This window comes from Pseudopodoces humilis, chromosome 22 (genome assembly GCF_049639895.1).
Source record: "Pseudopodoces humilis isolate 2021_Gansu_Grassland_sample_001 chromosome 22, ASM4963989v1, whole genome shotgun sequence".
Classification (NCBI taxonomy): domain Eukaryota; kingdom Metazoa; phylum Chordata; class Aves; order Passeriformes; family Paridae; genus Pseudopodoces; species Pseudopodoces humilis.
In genome coordinates, this window is record NC_142221.1 from 4,310,964 (window position 1) to 4,326,973 (window position 16,010).

Below are 16,010 nucleotides of genomic sequence, written 5' to 3' on the forward strand. Positions count from 1 at the left end.
AGCTTGTGCTTGAGTAATTTATACCTCCTTGCAGCTCCCTTCAGAGTGTGAATTATACCTCCTCCCACCTCTATTGAACCGTCCTAAGGAAATGAGGTAGGACCAGTTCTGGGGAGGGGCTGTGTATCCACAACGGGATGGTACCCAGGGGATTCAAAGCTCTAACCCAGCTGTGGTTATGATTCTGTTCTGCCTCTGCAGCTCTCAGTGGAAAGAAACCCTTGCTTACCAAAATGAGCAGTAATGTGATTTCACATTTCAGATTTTCAGATTTTCACTCTTCTGGGGGCTGGGTGGAGTCTGGACATGGTAAAGCCCCTGGACTGTGGGAGTTTTGTCCCTTACTTCAAAGGGACAGAATTTTGCTTGCTAGATCCAAAGGCAAGGCATGGCACTGGCATGAGGGATGCAGTAGCCCCACAAGCTGTGGTTTTGTCAAGGATAAATCATGTCAAAGCAATCTAATTTTCCTGTGGCAGGGCAGCAGGTCTCTGAGAGGGGAGGAGCTGCAGCTTGACTGCAGTCAGGCTTTTGACTCTCACTCATGGGGTGTTCCAGGAGTGAGGTGGGGAGGTGGGGGAATGTGGATGGGGAGAAATGTTGTAAGGTACCAAACCAGCTGGGAAACACACTGATAACTCTTTGCTTTTTGTTGTCCAAGTGGAAAGATGTCTTGAATACGGTGCTGGAGGGGTCTGTGCAGCTCTGGCATTGCTCAATATTTCCATTAGTGGTTTGGGTAGTGGAATGTGGAGGAGGCATATTGCAGACAATACCAAGCTGAGAGGGACTGTAAGTGCTCTCAGAGAACAAGAGAAAGATTCAAAAATCTTAACAAACAGAAGAAACAGGCTGGAAAGAAGAGATTGATGTTCTGCAGGGATGAGAGCAAAGCTGAATGTATGAAAACTGTTGAAATGTGTGTCCAGAAATGACTGCATAGGCAGCATTCCTAAGAGAAAAGGACAATACCATGGGCTAGAAATGAACCCTGAGCCAACTGTGGTGCCCTGGTGTGAGCAAAGCAAAGCTAACACTGCCATACATAAAGAGAGTGTGGTGTGGTACATTGGTACATTGCTCCCGTCTCTGCTGAGTGCTGGGGAGGAGCAGTTTTGTCATCAGACTTCCAGAGAAATACAGAAAATGAAAAGAACAGTCTAGAAAATAAACCTCCCAAGAGGAAAAGAACTATTGTCCGTTGCCTAAGGCTGATGAAGATACAGTAATAATCTCCCCAAATATAAAAGATGCCACAAAAGTAATGAACTGTTGCTCACAGACAGAATTAGTGGGATTAGACTGCAGTAATTTGGGTTAGACTTGGGGGGGAAACATTCCATCTACAAGAATAGCTGACACCCAGAATTGACCATCTGAGGAATTTCCTTTAAAACCCCCAGAGATGAACAGGTTAGAGAATCTCTCTTGTCAAGACCAATTTAGGCAGGGTTGACCCTACCCTGGAGGAAGGAGATGGTGTAGGTGACCTCTCAAGATGCCTTTTCCTCTTTCATTTCATTCCATGTGGCTCTGTGTTTATTTTGTGTGGCGGTGATACCGCGAGAGCAGAGAGCTTGATTCTGCATATTGGGTAAACATTTTACATTTAAAGTGGGAAATCTTGTTTACTTGTCAGTCCGTTGTTTCAGTTTAAATTTTACTAATTTAACACTGAATTAGAAATTACAGTGATTGGGTGTATGAGGACTGTCTGAAGAGACAAGTACTGAAACCTATTAATCTATTGATCTCATTGATTGGAGTATTTAATTTAGAGTAACATGTTCCTATTTTAAAATATGTTTTAAAAGACTCTTTTAAAAACAATTTTGTTTTATTGCAGGGCAGGAACTCTCCTTCTCTCTGGTAGGTATGTATCCTTAATCAGGCACGTGGAAATTAAAAAGATGTTGGCATATAGGGAAGATGCAGGATGGAATGTTTGCTACCACAATGAAAGGAAACCATCAGGTTTTAAATGAAACCAGGCAATGGTCTGGCTGCCAATTAATGAACACATTACTGCTAAGTGATAGCTTTTAAAAAAAAAAGTTGCTGAGTTCTCATAATGGTTCTTGCTCCCCTTTCCTCCAAGCCTGCCCATTTACTGGGAGAGGAGCCCCTCCAGCAGCGGATGCAGCAGTTCAGGGTCTGGCAGTGAATGAGGATCCCGGACTGTAAGGGGGATCTACGACAGCAGAATGTAATTCCACAAATTAATTTGCTCAGGACCCGGGGGTTAGCACTAATTTTGTGCTAAATACCAGGAGAGCTTTAACGACCGCAAATAGCAAACACTTCAATTTTTGCTTCGTCCCATTCGGAAGCCAAAACTGCCAGGTTTACAGTGCCCTCTAGTATCGCTCTGGAGCATTAGCTCTGCTTGGCACCTCCGATCTGCCACATCGCAGAGCATCACTCGCTCAGCGCAGCTTTTCCTGGCCGGGGCTGTGCTGGGCTGGCTCTGACAGCCAAGGTCCTGCCTTTTAGCCTCTCCCAGGATAAAAAAGAGTGTGGAGTTCAAAATGCGTGATCTGCTTAGAGAGTTGCAGTGAGCAGGCAGCTTGGAGGAATGATGCTTGGAAGAGTATGTTCCTGCCCATGGCAGGGGGTTTGGAACTGGATAATTATTAAGGTCCTTCCCAACCCAAAGCACTCCATGACTCCTTGCTTGGCAGTTTGTGCCAATTTGGCACAGCCATGTTAATAATAATTTGCCTTGAAAGGGTACTTTGCAGCTGTTGCTGCATAACCACTAACTAGCAAAATGCTGGGCAAGGAGAAGGAAGGACAAAGGAGAAAAATCTGAGTCATATGAAACCCTTTAGACATCACCCAGGACCACATCCCAGCCAGCTGAGGTCACTTAACACAAGGACTTCTCAGAGCTGTGACCTTCAGCCTTGCACAGATCTCTCCGTGGAACAGATGCAGGAAAATTCCTTGGTGGACCCGGATGTGGCATCTGCTGTAAGATTGGGCATATTTATAAAGCACCTCTAAAGATTTCCAGCTGCTGGAGCAGCCCTTGGAGCTTCCCTGGGTGAGACTGAGCTGATGTGGTGCAGGATTTCTGCTGCTCTGAGAGGTGCCTTGGGAAAGGCACTGTTCCCATGGAGGCAGAGGGGAATCTTCAGCTCCTCCAATCTTGCCTCCAAACATGCTGTGCCTGTGAGTTCTCCCTCAGAAAACCCTTTTCACAGGAGTTGAGCTTGCAGTGATTTGTAAAAAAGCTGCCTAGATCGTTTTTCTATGAAATCATCCGAGTTCCTGGTAGTGAAAGAGCTGGTCTAGATGATGCTCCTGGTACATTTTACTTACAGGGAGAGCTATTTAAGCAGTGGACTCCAGCAGGCACAATCAAGCTGGTAGGATGTGGAAGTTATTAAGTTTACATTAACTATGGAAATTTAGGAAATGAATTGTTAACATCCATCTTCAGATTTTTCTATGGCTGCTGATGAGATTGTCACGGCCAAAAACTGCCATAAAATGGATCTCCTTTAATACCCAGCATGACTGTGCCTGCACTTTCCTTGGAAACACACAGCCAGAGGAGAAAGCTTCCTGTCAACTTAGGCATTGACTTCTGGTTGCTTCAGTTCCTGGGTTATAACTGGAGTCACTTGAGCCACCTTTTCCCAGTGGCACTGCAGATACCAAAATCTGATTAATAGCAACCCTTGCTACTTTTTGAGAAGATAAGTAATTCTCCCTGATTTTGAACTGTGTGTGAGGGTATCACACAAATTTAAAATGGAAATATTATATGAAATAGTAACCAGTGTGTCTAAAGGACAGGGAGAAGGTAGAAAAGCGTTACTAAAACAAAATCATAGTGAAAGCAAAAGGTACAGAGGAATCATAAGATGAAGCTCTTGGTGTGTATCTAAGGACTGAACTGAATCTTATTTTTGTTACTGACTTTCAGAAACCAGCCATTTGAGATAGCTTTCCCTCTCTTTTGTATTATAGATCTATATGGTACATGCAGGTGGGTTTGTTTTCCACGGTGTCATTCCTAACTGCAGGACAAAACAAAGGATGTACAGGGATAACCTGCATCCCAAGCAAGCATTGTCCCTCCATACCCCTCAGATTTGTAGCACACTGACAATTTCTGAAGCACAAGTTCTTTTTCATCAAAATATTTTCATGCCCTCTCACGAACTGTGCAACCTTTCATTATTGTCAATGTGATTTCCAAGCTTGGAGCCACAAGAATCTGAAATAAGAGGTCTGGAGCCGTTCTGCTTCTGCCTCCTACAACTGGTGTGCTGGAAATGAAGGGCTATCTCATTGCATATGCAATATGTAAGTGGTTTGACAAGGATGTCTCTTTATAGCTCAAGTGTCAGCTCTGGATGGATGGATCAGGGGTCTTGAAAGACACACTACACATCTCTGCATCACTGTTCATAAAAACTTTACCAAGTCTCTCAAATTCCTTGCACAGCAGTACAAGCAACTCTCTCAGCTTCTCAAGGGCACTACACCTTTGATAATGAATATATTTAAACAAAGGGGAACAAAAACCCTCTACCTTTGCTGAATATAATAGAAATGCAGCTTTGTACTTTCATATTTCATGGGACATGAAGGTTCATCATTTATTGAAAATAAGATGTGGACCTTCAGTAACATTCTGTCTGGATTTCATTTTCAGAGTGAAATGCCTTTCTGGTAAAATACAAGAAAGTGCTTTTCTCAAACAAAAACCTTGTGTTCCAGCTGTGTTGCAGTATTCTCCTGACTACTTTCTCCCTTTTGCTCTGCTCTCTGTTATAGCTTATTTTGCCAGCGAAGAAACTTTCTTTGCAAATCAGTTTTCTCCTTCATATTTAAAAATGATATGGTTCATGTGGGCCAATTCCCATAAGCCTTCAGGGACTTCAGATTTACTGTTATTCCTCACTGGCCAAAAGACAAATTAATTTGATTAGAGCTCAACGCTCAAGAGAGAATTTTGAGGGAAGCAGAGTCCAATTAAGGAATGCCTGGGGTCAGCTAATGAGTGAACACCCCCCTAAGGAGTATTTTCTCCCTCTTCCATGAGCTGAACTTGCTGTACATCAGCACCATATCCAGATGTGACAGGAGTTCTCCAAGCAGCAGGAGGATGAGGTGTGTGCTGCTGGAGAGCTCATGGTCTGCAGTGACAGGCACAGGCAGGAACTTAGCTGGTGGGGAGGAGGCAGCTCAGCATCAAACCCCAGGCACAAGCACTTAAGGAAGAGGCTAAAAATGACTCCTGATCCCCATTCCATTGGACAGCAAACCAATGCCAAACAATGCTGAGGACTGGGGACATTGAGTGAAGAACAGAGATGGCAAAGTCTTTCCAGCAATAGGGAAAGCAGAATAACTATCATCAGTTTCAGAGGCAGCTCTCCTGCCTGCAGTACCTCCCTGACATCCAAGCTAAATTGTGCAATGGATGCATTCCCAGTGGATGAGGATGAGGCCATCTAATCAATGGGCTGCACCCACATCACCTTGCAAAGTGATATTTGCTGTTCTCACAACTTACTGGAGCGCTGGGTCAGTGGCTGGAGGACAGATGTCCATGGAAAACTTCTGTGCTGCAAAACATTGTTTGGGTAGCTCAGAAGCTGTTTCCTCAGAATAAATATCAGATTAGTGCAGGGGGGATTTGATTGGAGGCACTGTGCTCTGGGAGATGCTGGCTGTAAGATGAGATGTGGAACTGAAGTGTACTTGTAACACCTACTTGTAATATTTTAACAATTCAGCAACAGCTTTGTAAGGCAGGTTATTAGCTAGACAGGACAAAGCAATTTCAACCTGAGTAGCTGAGTTCTCTCACTGTGAACGTTTCCCCTGCATTTTTATATTTGTATAATCCTGACTTGATTTCCTGCATGGTGTTTCTATGCATTATTAAAGTCCCACTATTTTCCACTACAGAAATGGCTGCATTTGGATTTAGGTAAAATTTTGGTGGAGAGGTTAATCTGCAAAAATGCAATATAAGTGCAAACTATTAATTACTACTCCTGTATTTTTAAGCTTAGAACGCGTGGCTGCAGGAATGAATTTGGTACATTGGCTCACTAAGTTACTGAATACTCATTCTGTCCCTTTGGAAGAGCAACTTGCTCTCCCTCTTTTCTCTTTTTCTTATCCTTTTTTTTTTCCCCCTTTTTTCCCATATGCAATGACCAGCTTGCTTGTCCTCTTTCTCATTGTGAATTGTCTCCTGAACATTGAAAGATGGTCTGGGGGGTTTGTGCAGAAGATTAGCATCTCTTCCCAGAGCTGTCCCCAGCTATATTCACACCTACAAATCCATGGGAAGAACCCTAAAGAGCAGTATAGAACCTGATAAGGCAACAAGCCAGGAGACAGAAAACAACAACAAACCAACAACAAACAGTACCCTGCTAGGAGGACAAAGCTAATCAATACTTACAGCAAAGCTGAAGATTTTAAAAACCTCTCAATGAAGTCAGGCACAATGCTACCAGGGAGTCAATGAAAAATGAAATGTGCCTGCAGAGAGGCTGGGGGCAGGTCAGAGAGAGAGCAGACCCTGTTTTGGGAGGGTCTTGGCTGCATCAGTTCTCCTGGATGCCCTCACCCCCAGTAACCCAGCCAGGCTGGTAGACAGAGGGGAGAGCAGTGATGGGCATCCAAACACAGCTGCCACATCAGCCAGTCCAGCTGCAAGAGGGTGTGTAAGTCATAGAATCACAGTCACAGAGGGATTTGGGTTGAAATGGACCTTAAAGATCATCTCATGCCAAACCCCCGCCGTGGGCAAGGACACCTTCTATTCAACCAGGCTGCTCCAACCTGGCCTTGAACACTTGCAGGGCTGGGACAGCCACAGCTTCTCTGGCCAAGCTGTGCCAGGGCCTCAGCACCCTCACAGGGAAGAATTTCCTCCTAAAATCTAATTTAAGCCTACTCTCTTCCAACTTAAATCCATTCCCCCTTGTCCTAGCACCACATGCCCTTGTCAAAAAAGCCTGAGAGGACAGAGCATCTCTGTGCCCCGTGCGTCAGCACTGGTGCCTGGCTGTGAGCTGCCTGTGAAGAGGAGGAAGGTTGCTCAGCTGCTGTAGTTCTGCCAGTCCTTGGCCCTTCTACTGAAACTGCTACAAATGCAGAAAATCACTTCAGCCAGAACTAAAGGCGGCAGCAGCGCTGTGGAGCTGCACTGGGATCTTTAGGGTGGTTAATATTCAGCATTGCTAAAAAGGCAGTGCATGCTAAGGAAAAAAGCAACAAACCCCAGTGCTGCACACAGGTCCTTCTGGCAGAATATCCTTCTGATATATCTCTATATCAGCAGTGACAGTGTTGTTTGTACAATAGACAACTTGTATCCCCTAAGAGCAGACCCACTGCCATGCCACATCTCGCTGAGGTCATGGTTGTGAAACCAATCCTGAATAACACAGGCCATCTGTAAGCCCATGAAATAGTGATTAAATGCTTTTTACTGCATTATTGGTCCTCAGATGACTTCTCTACTTCAGCACAAAATATTCTGATCAAGCTGATGATGTGGCTTTGGTCAGGGATCCAATATAAATGGCACTAACAAGTACCCAAGCCTGCACATCCACATCCAGATATATATTTTACAAGAAGTCTCATTTAGTCAATAAATAAAAAAAGACCTTAAGGGACTCTTTCAGAAGGCCCCTAGCTGAAGAGAAAGGCTGTCTGGCATCATGAATGCAAGGTGGTTGTAACAGGAAATTTTCAGTGTATAGAGACTCAGTAGTCCAAAATGCATTATCAGGCAGAAAACCTAAATCCCTGTAAAGGGCCACCTCTTGCTATAATGCAGGTCTTTTCTGTAATAGAGTCAGCTCTGATATAGGACTATTGCTGCACTGCAAGTTGCACTAAATATTAGTATGTGAAGCTGGATGCTACCTCTATTTCAGGATGGAGGCAAAAGCCAGCCTGATGGAGGATGAGTCACAGTCCTGCCAGGGGGGTGGTGCATTCCCACGGCTTTTGTTAAGGATTTTTTTTTCCTTTGGAGTGATTGGATCCTGCATTTCTCTAAAGAATCACCAACCCTTCAATTTTACTCTCTAAGAAAGGCATGAGGTCTATCTGTGCTTGGGGCTGTGCCTTGGGGAGTGATATTTGCACTTCATGCTGTGTTCATTGGAAAAGTACCCTCGTGCCAATCCAGCATTTTGTAATGCAGCCCCCCAAGGTCATTCCCTGACAGGTGACAAGTCTGATGTTGAAAGCCCAATATCTACCACCTTGCAAAGAGATTCTCATGTGTACATTGCATTTGTTTCTCACAGTGCAATTACTCCACAAAGAAAAAATGTAAGTATGTATGTAGCTCAGTGTGTGTGTCTATATCTTATAAACTAATCCTTTCCTTCTCTTGCCTGCATCATGACAGTGTTTAAATAACTTACTTAAGCAGATATCTACAAGTAGTATTACCAGACCAAACATCTGAATATATACTTGTCCTTAAACATAATATTATTCTAAAGATGGGATATAAGTAAATATTATACTAAATATTCATGTTTACTATCCCATGTAATAATACTTGATTAAATATTTACTAGGCCACTTACCTGTACTCTTGTGGGCATAGCTGCCTAACTACTTATGCTACAGAGTGTTTTTGTGGTTGATTAAAATGCAGTTGTGTGTACATCTGCAATGTTTGGCAGGCATGGTTAAACAGCCACTTACAGAAACAAGCAGTGAACACTACTCCTTGAAAAAAAATTAAGTTTCTTATTACAGATTCTGCAACATTCATGAAACTCTTATTAGTGGCATGCTAGGTACCTGAGGAGCAGCAGGTTGGTTTTGAAGTGTTGGGATGCCCACGCAGTGTTACTCTGCAAACAAAAAAAAACCCAGACATGAGGAACAGCCTCTGTTTGTAATGAGTCCTGATTATCAGCTTCAGCTCACAACAAGTAGAGCTATTTTCCTTTCACAGAAATGTATTTTTCTATCCAGGAATAATCCTGTTAGGTCAGGAGGCAGGAAAGAATTGGAAGAGTATCCCAATATTTTCTTTGGCAGAAAGTGGAACAACTGGGCAAATGGGAGGGGAATCCCCCACTCCCATATCACAGACTGAAGAGGGAAGGGGTTATATACCCCCACTGCAGGAGGATTCAGGTAGCATTTAGTGTTTATTCCATCCTTGCTAAACTTTCTGCTCTCCAGGCAAGCACTGCTGCTGCTGTTCACTCAATATATTCCAGCAGAAGCAATTTGCCTGCAATTAGTCAGCAATGCAACTCAGTTCCTGGGCAATCTCAAGTGGCAGCAAGCACAGCTCCTACTCCCCCTGTTCTCTCTCGAAGCAATTTCCACACCCTTGTGAAACAGATGACCAACCCTACCTTTTGAAAAGTCACTGTGAAAAACTTCCAACAGAAACAACTGCTTTGGTTCAAATTTAATGGTAAAAACGTACTTAAAAAACCTTGTTTGTGAAACTCATTGAGAATTAAATTATTCACAGAATTTCAACAGGGATGAGGAAGAAGAACAAGCTCTTTGCTTTTATGGTAGATTCTAAGCAAATAACCTTAAAGGCTAGAAGTCGCAATGTCTTTTATTTGAAAGAAGCTAGCTCTTCTGGGTCAAACCTTAACCTCATGGCAGGTTGTTATGATGGAAACATCTGGTCAACCACTCCACAACCATGTAGCATCAACCAGAAGGGCTGAGCAAGGTGAATTTTGTAAGGGAGAAGAGACTGCAACGAACATGGAAAAAAAAAAAAATCTCAAAAGAAAGCCATTAAGTGCTTTTTCACCCTAACAAAGTTCATTGTGAAGGGTGGCTGGGAAAAAGGGTAATATGAGACCTTCTTATTGAAAAAAATATTGATCGTTAGCAATCAATAGCATTAAAAAGCTGTGTCTTAAGCAGCAAGCTTTGAAGGCCTCCACAAGCTTTTCCGTTCCCTGTCTATTTTCCTGCCAAAACTTTGATAGATTCAGCCTGCAAACCAGCAAATGCAGTGATTAGATGGTGGCCAATATATATTAAAAAAAATTAAGGTGTCAAGCATGAATTTTATTACATCTGCAATCAGATGTACTTCCTTCAGTCAGCTCATCTGCAATTAAGTCCAGCTGTTCTCAGTGGAAAGGACTCTTCCAAGGAAATTGCTGTAAAATTTAATGGGAGAGTTTTCCTTGGTGCTTTGTTGTAAATATTGTTTTCCTAATAGGCTTGTAAAGGGCTTTGCTTTTTCATTCAGTAGGCAGAAGATCTGTAATTTTTCAGGCATTAGAAAATGAATAGATCAGTGATAGAACTCATAAAAGGTATAAAAAGATTCTCATTGTATAGCAACAGAAAGAGTTTTAATAACTTGGAGAAGGGGAGGTTTTTGAATTTATTTCTTTTTTGCAAATACTTTTTTGTTTACGTATGACAGGCTATTTTTTAACTGACACATCAGACAGTTTGATCGATATCTCTTACTGGGTTTCTTCTGCCTAGAATTGGGTATGACAGCCAGAGAGGGGCACCAGATTGCAGACTTCAGAGGATGATCCTTCATTTCAATATTGCAGTGTAACATCCCACAAGGACCAAAATATTGCACCACAAACCCACGACACTGCAGTGCTTCCGTTTGCTGTCCCAAAATCCTCTTCAGCCTTTAAGCAAATGACGAATATTACAAACTTTTTTATCTCCTTCTACTGTGTCCAAAGAGCATCTCTTTCCTTTTTACCACTTAGGCAAAGCTTGGATATATTTTTCCTCTCTTCCAGCAATCTTTCAGCAACATTTTCAATCTGTGTGCTTCTGTCACTTCAGGAGAACAGCGCCTAAAATAAAACAGTGAGATTTGTAATTATTGGCATTATTTTAAGATGTAATGCTGAAGCATTAAATATAACAAAATGAAACTATTTTGAGGGGAAATGTTGAGACATGAATGATAGCAAATGGTGTTACTGTGGATTTATTTTCACCCAACCAAAATCAAACTCCTTTTCTAATGATGAAATATGACCTGGCTCTTGCAGAGAGGGTAATTTGCTAATTTGTTTAATGTTCTCTGTGCAGGAAAGCCTTGGAAGTGAAAGAATTCAGAATGGATCTAAGGTGCAGGTTATTTTGGGGGACAAAATGAAGCCACTTGTTATTCTTCAAGACAGTGCTCATATTCCTTCTCTGGAACTCAGCTATGAATACTGAGGAGAAAACAACTCACTTTGGTCAAAAGCTGTATTATCACTGCTACATTGGTTTGCAATGAAAAAGGTGAAATTAACTATCAACAAAAGCCTTCTGCTGAGGCAGTGGAAGCCTTTATACTCCTACAGCTTATTTGAAGAACAGGAACGAGCTATACAGTAGGAGAAATATCCTTTTGCTAGTATACCCATATAGTTACCTTGGCAAATGCTCATGGCTTAGAATCCCATCTCCCATGTCTGCAAATAGCAAGAGTTAGCTGGCACAGATTGGAACAGTTCTCCAAAATAGTGTAGCAGAGAAAGTTACGGAGGAAATATCTGCTGAACATGTATGTTCCTGTGTGCAGGCTTCAGAACAGACTGGTATAGCTGTTCAGAGATGGTTAATCAAAAGGGTTTGGATCAGGAAATGCCAAGATAGCCAGAGCTGCAGAGAAGTGCAAGATTAGGTCTCTGTAGAAGAATGTCTTTCACAGGAGTGATTGGAAAACAAATCTCAGCAGCTCATGATTAACAAGGAAGGCGAGAAGGGCTAGAACACTGTGGAGCTCATACATGAGGTCAACCTGTATATGTGTTTTATTTGTATAGTTTGCTTGGCTTTGGTTAAGTCATTGCCTCCAGAATATGGTCTGTGATTTTCATCTTGACATAGTTCCTGCAGTTGCAATGTTTGGGGGTTTTGCTGTTGTGTGAATTAATCTGCTGGGTGTCCCCAGCCACAAGAACAGCTCTCTTTGTTCAAGCCAGTGCTTGTGTCTCCATTTCCTAATCCATGTGGGAAATATCTAAAAAAGACCCAAAGTCAAGGTGGGAACTGTGGATAAATGGCATCAGCAGGATGAGAAAGCTGCAAATAACAGAGGCACCATTGTCTGTTTGTTCACTCAAGTTCTTTTCCAGCTTATATTTAAAACTTACTCCTGATGTATACCAGCTTTCAAGGTGTGTGGGTCACATTTCAGCCAGTATCTGGTAAGGGAAACAAGCCCCAAAGCACCTTTTAGCTCCATAACAGAGCAGCTGCTGTAGGAAGCTGGTGATCTGGTTCTGCCTGCTCCCAACATTAAGTGCCTTTATGGTTTGTGAGTGGTGATCCATCAGGAGTGCATGACAGCTTCTGGAGAAAGCTTTCTTGGTCTCTGAAGAATTCAAACATTATTCAGCCATCACCTCTGTATCAGCATTTACCAATATATTTGGCTTAAGTGAAGAAGAGCATATATAGAAGTCTGGCTCTATTTAAGATAGTAGATAGTCTGGGATCCAGTATTGAACAATTTGAGAAGATGCAGATTCTAAATGTTTTGCTGCATCTAAACGTTTTGTTGTTTTTTTTCCCCTTCAGCTTCACTCTAGACTCAGAAAGTGACCAGAATTAATCTCTATGTCTTAAGTATAAAAATTGGTCATGGAACTTTGAAGGTCGGAGTGCTCCAAAGTCTCAGGATAATACTTAGCATTCTCTTTGGGTTTCAAAAATCAGAAAGACTCCTTCCATGATGTGATGGGAATCCTCATGAGAGCACAAGAGAGCATCTTCACCACGGGAGGTCATAGGAGGTTTGCTTTAGGGATTTGACTGCCAGTTCCTACTTTTCACAAAACATCTGTCCCTCCAGTACCTGAAGTTTTGATTTGTGTCCAACATCTTGAACCCAGCTCTGGAACACCTTGTAGACTGAGCTACATGGGGAAATGGCATCTATTCCCTTCACCCATCAGGAAATGCCATGTGTCTACACACAAGTTATCTTCTAGCAGCCTCTCTCACCACTCAGTGGGAAATAATTAAACAACTTGAGAATGATAACATTCTTGGCACCTCTCTTGTCCTTTTGCATTTCTTGCTGCAGTTCTGAAGCACCACAGCCAAGTCCCTGCACATAGCTCAGCCTCACACAGGATCAATAGCAGAAAAGAGAAATCTGTTGGAATTGACTGCAGGCTGGCCTGTCACTAAGTGACGATGAAAAATGATCCCTACTTGAATACACTGCATTTTTATCTTTAAATCTTTCAATAGAAGCAGTGTCAATAACAGAGCACTATATAATCTCTAGATAGAAGGAAAATCTTTCCTTTTTTTTCCTTTATAAGAGGGAAGATGGATGTCACTTTTTTGGAGGCCTTAAATACTGAAGTATGGAATTATTAGATCTGCAAATTCCAGGAAGTGATTGTCTGTTTAGACAAACTGTGTCTCATTTTAGGAAAGACCGGCTGGATTCTGCTTGAAAACATTGCTCAATTCCGTATCATGAATGCACCAGGGTAACTCTAACTGGAATATGCAGAAATAAAATAAATAAGGATTTTTTTTTTCATGTTCCTTTGGGGATAATATATCTCTCTGAATTGGATACACCTGCCAGAGATGGCCTTTCTTTGCTTTAAAATATGTCTGACCTTTCCCTGAGCTAACTGGATGCAGTTTACCACATTGGCCCAAGCATAAAGCAGTCTTTTTCAGATAATAGCCTCTGGAAACAATCCAATCTATTCTGTACCCACTGCCCACACCACACATCCCAACCCTGTGGATGCTGTCAGCTGGCACAGAGGGGTGGCAGTGGGCAGGCACTGACAGCACACAGTCCTGTGTGTGGATTTTGGGTTTGCTGCTCTTGGTGGGGCAAGACCTGAAAGGGCTGACCCTGGCTGGGGGTGCTGGAAGCTCTGTGTCCCCACTCTGAGGGCATCTGCTCTGGTTCTGTCCTGACAAAAGGAAGCCAGGTTTTTTGTTTGAAGTCAGTTTGTTTCCCCTTCATCTGGTGCCTCCATTATCTCCAAGTGTTGATGCCCCTTTCATTATGAGGCAGCAAGGAACACCCTGCTGCCTTTGACATCAAATCTGTTAACTTTTATTTTCCCCTCATGTAGGATGTTTTCCATAACACTGTCTGAGGGGTTAGAAGCTTCTGGGTAAATCCAACCCAGTGGCAATTCGAGCAGCATCAGTTGTGTCCTGGGAACATGGTGAGTGCTGCAGTGACTCGGGGATGCTCTGCACTTTTTGGATAATGGTCTCATGGTTGTAGACTCTGAACTGAGCTCTGTTTAGATGCCCTGCAGATTCCAGAGCAGGGTCTTGAAGCAGGCAGCAGTGACTGCAGAATGACTTATTGATTGAAAACTCCCTTTGTATATACTCCAAGTTTAGTTCAAGCTGCTTTCCTCAGTAAAGGTCAAGATGAAGTACTGAATTTCTGAAATGCTGAAGTTCTGAATATCCCAGAACTTTGCTTTATTTTGCTGGTTTTGTCTGGATACCTGTTAAAAAGTTTGGCTCTCTGTCCTCTTTGATGGGCTGATGAACAATAGTGATATAGTGAAATATAGTGAATAGAAGTGGAATAGCTTGAAGAAAATACTGGTTTGTGCATTTACTAGAACTGCTTGACTTGTCTGGAAAGCAGCAGATTTCTATGCCCTTCTTCACCCTCAAGCATACTTGACTATATTTACTTTTGCTGTTGGCCCCACTTTTGGCAGGTGGACAAGAAAAAGGGCCTGCAAGAAAAGCAGTAAATAGTAAAAAACCCCAACCTTATTGTTTCAGAATGGTTGGTGCTTTAAGAGTAAATCAGCCAAGTTTCATCTGTTAAAAATCCTGCTGAGATTGATTGGTGTGTGGAGAGGTGATTATAAAAGCCAGCAAGTAGCTTAATTAGGATGGAGAGTTATGAGAAGTAGCTTGGCTTTTGTGAGAAACTGGAACAAATGACTCTTGGCAAGTGGCTGGTGGAATGGGGAAAGCTAAGCTCAGGAGTTAGAGGATTGCTGCTTGGCATGCTGCATTTGTATTTAGAAGGAATAAAGCTGAGGATTGCCAAACACATGCCCGAATCTGGTTTGTGTCAGGCCTTATTGTCCTGAGATTACACTTTGCACAAATAATATTTACTAATCAGGGACTTGAGAACTCTCTGAACTTATCTCAGGGATTTTTACTGTGTCAGGCTTTTAAGTGAGCCAGGGGAAAAGCAGCCTTGGCTATTCCAGGCTGCAGGTAAGAGTTTGCTCCTGGCAAGAAGAAATGTCATATACTGTACCATGAACTTCACCATATTTACTCTCTTAACAGTGGGTTCAGTGCCATCTAAAACTTCCCTGTGCCCATGCAATGAAGAGCAGGAGCTCTTGGATGTCTCAAGCAGGTACTGAATGACCATCACACTCTGAGCTTCCTCTCGCCTGCTGCAAAATCCCTCTGCAAGAACCTGGTAAGGAGGAGAATGGAGCATTATGTATTCAACAAATTCTGCTGACTGCTGCTAGGCAGTGAGGCTGGAATGATTGTGCCAAATCCTGATCTTTCATGATAATGGAAGTGGAATTTTCCCCAAAGCAAGCCAGTATCAGAGAGAAAACCCAGGGGACAAGAGAGAGCATTTGAAAATACAGCCCAGGCATTAAAAAAAAAAAATAGGCTTTAATTAGTTAAATTACAGAATATACAAATATCCCAGAATTATGTAAAAGCCTGATCCTGCAGTCTTTGGATGGGGAAAACAATGTTTAACTGACTCTAATACTGCAGAATCATCAGTATAGACAAGAAGAAACAACTGGGTCATTCTGTCTCAGCCGCTTGCATATTGCAGAACTGCTTGTCTGTTCTTGCTACTATTTTATCCCTGCTAATGTCTTATTTAACCTGCTCAGGATAGTTGTGATTTTGCAAATATGCAGAATATATTAAATTTTAACAACACCATTAAAAAATACGTATTTGTGCAGATTTTTCAAAATGACTGGGATCTGAACGTGTAAAGCAACAGAACATGACTCAAAGCCCAATTT